Source organism: Ascaphus truei, chromosome 3 (genome assembly GCF_040206685.1).
Source record: "Ascaphus truei isolate aAscTru1 chromosome 3, aAscTru1.hap1, whole genome shotgun sequence".
In the NCBI taxonomy this organism is placed as follows: domain Eukaryota; kingdom Metazoa; phylum Chordata; class Amphibia; order Anura; family Ascaphidae; genus Ascaphus; species Ascaphus truei.
Genome location: NC_134485.1, coordinates 382,468,737 through 382,475,832, shown reverse-complemented (window position 1 = coordinate 382,475,832; position 7,096 = coordinate 382,468,737). Strand labels below are relative to the sequence as shown.

General features: G+C 37.7%; 1 long non-coding RNA gene across 1 annotated transcript; it reads right to left on the bottom strand.

Moving 5' to 3' along the window:
• Positions 1–1,990: 1,990 nt before the first annotated feature.
• LOC142491163 (uncharacterized) lies at positions 1,991–5,987 on the bottom strand. Its single transcript, XR_012800319.1, has 3 exons — positions 5,263–5,987; positions 2,762–2,938; positions 1,991–2,616 (listed from the first exon to the last, which is right to left on the bottom strand). It is a non-coding gene; the product is annotated as an uncharacterized LOC142491163 (long non-coding RNA).
• Positions 5,988–7,096: the final 1,109 nt, after the last annotated feature.

The window sequence follows — 7,096 nt, the reverse complement described above, 5'->3', positions numbered from 1 at the left end:
CAGCTTTTTATCATGCCTTACAAGGACAACTAAACACAGGCGGTCAATTTGCCATAACTGCATACAATATGAATGCAACCTTGCTTACATGTATAGGTTTAGTAGTGAATACTCATGTGCTTCACATATTACACCTAAAACAGCATGTTTGCTATCTCTTGGAACAGCTAGCAGTGTAGGAAACTGGTGCTTCTATTATTATTAATTTACCTCATATATTTTATATGTTTTTCAAGGGCGGACAAGTTCAGCAAGCAGAAAAGAAATGTGGGACACAATAGTCATTGGTGTCAATGCGTGTGGGAATCATGTGAGGGACAAGCGGAATTGTCACAAGAGATTTGATGATATTAGGTCCAAATTGAAAAAGAAAATACAACACCAACGCGTGCATGCTACTGGCACTGGAGGTGGGCCGACACCACAACGTCTCATATTAAGTCCATTGGAGGAGCTGCTTCGGGCAAAATTACTTCCCGTCGTCGTGGAAGGCTTACCTGGTGACCGGGATATTGGAATTTATCCCTCACAATTTCCACCAGGTGATAAATATTAATGTACTTAGCGTGTCGTTGCTTACAGTTATTTTGCATATTTACACTGCTTTTTATACTGTCTTCACAATATAAGCATACCTGCATCTATATATGTATATGTCTGATTCTGTATATATATATATCTCAAAATAGACATATATGTTGTAGTCCTACTAAAAGCAGTAACTAATATAGCACGTGCCATTGCGTGCTCATTTACATGTGAATTCCCAAAATGCATTGCTGCAGTGGAAGCAATTGATGGTGGGCGAAGATGGGGAACAACAGGGTAGTACACATGTGTAACACATGTTAATGAGAAATTATTACTAGCTACAGGTACAGAACATAAATATGTATAATATTATTGTGTATTTTATTTATTTTACTCCGACAAACATGACATTACTGCCTATTTTAAGCATGCATCAAATATATTGCATGCAACGGCCTACAAACATCACTTGCACTAACACATCTATAGTTGTTAATGAAAAGGTCCATTTTTGCTTTAAGTCATATACAGACAGCATAATGAGGCACACGTATCATATGTTATGTCATTGTTTTCATAACTTAAAAACTGCACACGACTATTTAGCTCATCTACCATTGTGTTAAAGCAGCTGCAATTAATATCTCATCACAGCATACACTTCAACAGAGGGGGTGGGGTTCAGCACACACACTAATTACAGCCTCATTTTAGGGTCAACTTAGTTCACACCATTTTCACCTGTTTCAAGTAATTGAAAGGTGTGGCTGATTAGGCTTTTTGGGGAAGGGAATACCGTTCTTACAACCTGAATAGCAAAACTGAAGTTAATCACACTCATTTGAAAGCTTCACTTTAGCTACTAAATGCCCCAACAACTCATTACTTATCAAAGCGTACGTCACACATTAGTTCACTCATATCTATAGTTGAACTACTATCAACGACACATTATCACACACTGCATGTGTTGTCTTGTTGAGTCACAGCCACATTCAGGTGTGCCACATCTTATATTAATGTACCACACATATCCTCTACCAAAAACAACACTTTTTGCAATATGACCACCTTCATGATAACCATTGTGAATGGTCATCTCATGATAGTTATGTACATTATGATACTGATATCACTACACAACATATGATTTTTATGTACAAATTTAATCTATTTATCCTCACACATTACTGCAGAAACATAGTATGTTTTATGTTAGGGAACTCAAAAGTTCTAAGTACACAGGCATGTACATTGTTATTACAACTATTTATGTTCACTTTCACACACACATTTTGGGTTAAGGAACTGATGCTGTTAGGTACTCATAAATACAGAACATACAATAACTGTTTGTTCAATATTTACACATGTAAATGTAAAACTTATGTTATTGTTATATATAGTTGCCCATGAAGGACATGTGTCACCTGAGACGGAACAAGTGTCTTCACCTGGGTCAGCCAGCTCAACACACCTAGAAGGTGAGTGTATCAGTTGGTGGCCATATAATATGTGCTCTTCTATATGTTATGTTGTCATGTTCATTATTTGTTTTGCACATGTTCTTTAAATAGGATTACTTAGTGTCAGTGAAAATGAAGTGTAAGGCAACATGTATTGTGTTAGTGATGTTAACTATCATGTAGGAGTTGTGAGTTTACAGCAAGTTTTCATTCACTCATATTTCATACTGAGTCCAAACATTATTCTTAAGTCAAGGTAGTTTTTAATGTGAGGTTATAAAACGTATGGAAACATGTTAGTTGTTACTTATGACACAGTAGAATTACATAGTAACACAGCAGAGATTAACATGCCATTTAATAATGTGTACATTTATTTGTAGAACATGATGAAGATGATTATTATGATGATGATGATGATGATGATGATGCCGCCGCCGCCATAGACACACAAATACAAGCAAGTGACCATGAAGAGGTTCCAATTGAAACTGTTTTACCGCCAAATCGTCCAGCAAATACCACATACGATGCAATTGTAGCTTCTGAGGGAAAAATTGTGGAAGCAGAAAATCGTCGCCATTCTGACCTGATGACAGTGCTGGAAAGGATGATTGCACTGCAGGAAGAAACAGTTTCACAATTGGCACATCTCCACAGAGTCTTCATTGAAGTGCCTAAACAGTTGCAAAAAATCAACACCTCATTCGAAGCATTAGTTGTTCAGCAAACACAAGCTAATTACTTGAGAATGACTAATGTACCACAATTCAACTTGAACACCTCACAGGCAGGATCTGTTCATGCAGGTCAGTTTTCACCACATGCTTCTGATATTCATTCACCAGGCCCGAATGTTACCGGTCAAGTAGCAGACATTGCTGTGCAGGTTCCTGACGACATCCTACCGCTGCCATCTGTACAAATTCAGCAGCTGACACCTACAAAGGAGGCCACAAAAAGAAAACACAAGCAGTTACTACTGACCAGTTTTTGGTCAAAAACAACAAAAGACACACATGAAACAGACCAACCATCACTTGTGCAGTGTCTACCAACTTGCTCACATGTGTCAGTGGGCACAAGCCCTGTCGGTGAGTCACTGGCCACAAGCCCTGTAGGTGAATCACTGCCCAAAAGCCCTGTAAGTGAATCACTGCCCAAAAGCCCTGTAGGTGAATCACTGCCCAAAAGCCCTGTAAGTGAATCACTGCCCAAAAGCCCTGTAGGTGAGTCACTGGCCACAAGCCCTGCCCGTAAAGTGCCAGAGGCCACTCAAAGTGGCTCTGTTGTGGCTAAAGTTGGTGGCAAACGAAAAAGGAAAATTCAAGAGACAACAAGCAGGCCTGTTACTCGCTCTCAAAAGGAACAAAAAAAATAAATTTTTTAATTCACAAAATATGTCTTTGGCCTTGTTTTGTTGACTTCAGATTATCTAATTAATATTGTATGTATGCTGAAGACTGTGTTGTTTCCAAACTTTCAAATATGTTCTTGTACACGTGAAGTTTTGGAAATGTTAACACTCCTAATTAATGAATAGTGTTATAAATATTTATGTTTTAATCGTCTGTTCAGTAATGGTCCACCAGGAGCCAGTTGCTAAGTTTAGAGAAGCTGCCATTGACTTTGCAGCAAAACATTGCATTTGGGTGTGTTACTTGATGTAATCATTGCATGTGCATATTATTCACATGCAATTATAAAAGCACCTATTTAACTGCAAACATCTTTCTTGTACGTGTACAGCAGGATTTTGTGTTAAATATTACTTACCTTTGCTGGCCATTGTAATGTTGTCCTTTAATCATTTATGTGTTCTTGTTTCAAGAACGTCTCTGAATTTATACTAATATATATGTAGTATGTATGCATATATGCACACACACACACACACACACACACAGACACACACTGTGTGTGTGTGTGTGTGTGTGTGTGTGTGTGTGTGTATGTATATATAGTACTATCTAAACTGGTATAGATGTATTTACAAAAAACATACACTTCATGCTTCCTTGTGAAAACACAGTATTTAAATAATATAGGCCTAATGTTTGAGAACTATACTAAGTGTGAGCCTCTAACATTGTGCGCAAACAAATGTTTATTACTTAATTCACTCATGTTTATCACCATTTAAATAGGTTTCATACAAGGCCTACTTACTGCCATCAATATGTTGTGTGTACTCCTGCAATATAAAAAATTTTTTTTTTATATATATATATATATATATATATATAAACACACACACACATACACACACACAATATACATATAGTACAATATACACTTTATATATATATATTTATGAGAGAGATATATTTATATATATATATAGATACACACGTATTTAAACTCATGCAGACAGGGAGTTAACCAGACTTTCAAATACACACAGAAATGTATGTGGGAAAAAAACATTTCATTTTGCAGGTGTGTGTATTTACTGATATGGCTGTCTAAGCACTATTTTCACACAGTGCTCTTTGTTATTTTTCAAGAAAACTCAATGTTACTGAATTAAAAGTGTAGGAATGTTTTCAGAAACGAGATAAAAAAAGGATACATGTTTGTCCCACATGCGGCTATCACAAACCACAAATGTTCAAGCAATTAAAACTACAAATCCAATTGGCGTTTGAAATAAGGAGTTACAGTTTATAGTTTTGTTGACCTTGAAAAGGAAACACAGCAATTTGTTAGCCATTGAGCAGTTTCATTTTGATGAGCAAAGAACAGATACCTGCACACATATTTTTCGCTAATTTGCAATGGCTGATGAATTCGTGAAAAATATGAATCCGAATTTAGGCTATAAATACATGGTGTCAGAAGCTATTTTGACACCAAGCGAGCACACGCCAAATCTATGATTTGATTCGAGCAAAATATCCTTATTACCAAGACCGTCGGCATGCGCGCAATTTTAATTCCTCAATAAGATTCACTTTATCAACTAATGACTTTTTTGAACGTGTGCAGGATAAGCTAGAAGACAACTATGGTTTCTGGAAGATTGCCAAAGAAAAACATTTCACCGTGAAAGAGGGCACATATATTGTGGTTAAAGGCATATTTATTCCTAATGCCAATAGCAATGGATCCGCTACTACTGTTCCGTGTGAATCGATACCTGCTGCAATATCTGCACCCTCCATTCCTGAAACCCACATTGTACAACAACAAAACTACTATGATTATGTACCAAGCCTTTCAGCTGAAAATGCATTGGAATGGGTACCCGAAGAAATGAACCTACCTCCCGACCAATTGTTTGAAGAAAGCAGTGGCGATTCCTATGAGCGCTTCATGGAGGAGATGTGTGTCATACTGGATTCAGCGGGTGGGTCAAGCGTGGATGAAAAAGCCTTGCATTTCTGGAGCGACCAGTTGCAGCCAGACGAAGAGTTAATTCTAGAAGAATGGTAAATATAACAACCGTTATGAGTTGACTCTGCGTTTAAATGTTTTTTTTTTTGTAACCACCATTTTCCCTTTCAATGCGTGGATACAGCGTAACATTGCAGACTGCATAACATGTAGCGATCACAAAGAAATTGTTTCCGAATACAATATAGTAGAACCTGAAAGAGTAGTACACATTGCTGACGGAATAAATATACGTACTTTCCTATCACTTTAAACATATTAGCAACATTTTACCATAACTCTAACACATACCTGTTTTGTTATCATGCTACATCTACAACATTTAAAAGCGGGTCCACCACGTATGACGTGGGACCCTTGTCATGGCCCAAGGCGTCCTTAAAAAGGATTACGGATGTAAGTCCCGCCCCCAAGCGACGTGCGCGCCTCAAAGCCTATTGGCTGTCATGTTTTGTTATAGTAACGGTAACTGCAGTGTGTCATGTGTGCGGCTCAGTGTTTGTAGGCGTCAACTGGGCATTAGCCGAATGTTAATTGAGTGGGAGGAGTGTTAGCGTGCGTTTCACGCTGGTTTAACATGACGTCACACGTATTGCATTTGCGCATTGTGTTATCGGCCGTCCTTTCTGTCCAAACACGTCTGTTTAAAAAGAATACAGATGTACTCGTTTAGAACGAATGTAGTTTTGTATTCATTGTATTTGAAATAAAGATTTTATGTTTAATGGTATTTTCAAGATGTATTGAACGCACAACGTACGCTTTGTTTTGCGCATGCGCTAACAGTTAGTGCAGCCAAGCGTGAAGTGCGTGCGCACACTAAGATGTGCGCGCACATTTTTCAGTATACAGGCAACGTTCACATCATATACATAGTTATGCCTGCTACAAATTTAAAGAAACATTACATACTGATGTACACTTGTACTTCTAACATATAAGTGAGTGACGTGTGTATGTACACAATCATATAGAGCTGTGTAACGCGTTGTCACGGATACATATATAGTAAGGTGCCATATTTGACTATCATGTGTTTGCTGTATTTCAGAGATGTCGGGGAAGATACAATCGGATCAATGTATGATTTCAGAAGAGTCTACCTTTATATGAGATGATTGTGAGGAGGAGCCACCGACTACTATACTACATATGGAACTAATTTTATATTGCTTGCAGCGCTTATTAACAAACAATTACAAATGTGATACCCTTATGCCTATATTGCATAAGCACTTAATTAACATAATGATGTTGCAAAATAGTGCCTCATGAATTTTTATTGAGTGTTCTTTAATGACTACTATCATTTTATGGCATGGTGTGTTTTATATATAACAACCATTCCCACTCTGCTAACACATTTGTGTATTCTATTGTGTAATGGAAAGTATGACTGTCGAAACTATGTAACAATAATAATAAGAATAATAATAATAATAATAATTATAATATGAGCATGTTCATGTATAGCGCTGCTAGTTGTACACAGCGCTTTACAGACACATTTTTCAGGCTGAGGTCCCTGGCCCATGGAACTTACAATTTATTTTTTGCCGCCTGAGGCACAGGGAGATAAAGTGACTTGCCCAAGGTCACAAGGAGCCGACACCAGGAATTGAACCAGACTCCCCTGCTTCAAACTCTCAGTGCCAGTGTGTGTCTTTACTCACTGAGCCACTCCTTCTCCCAATGTAAAGGAC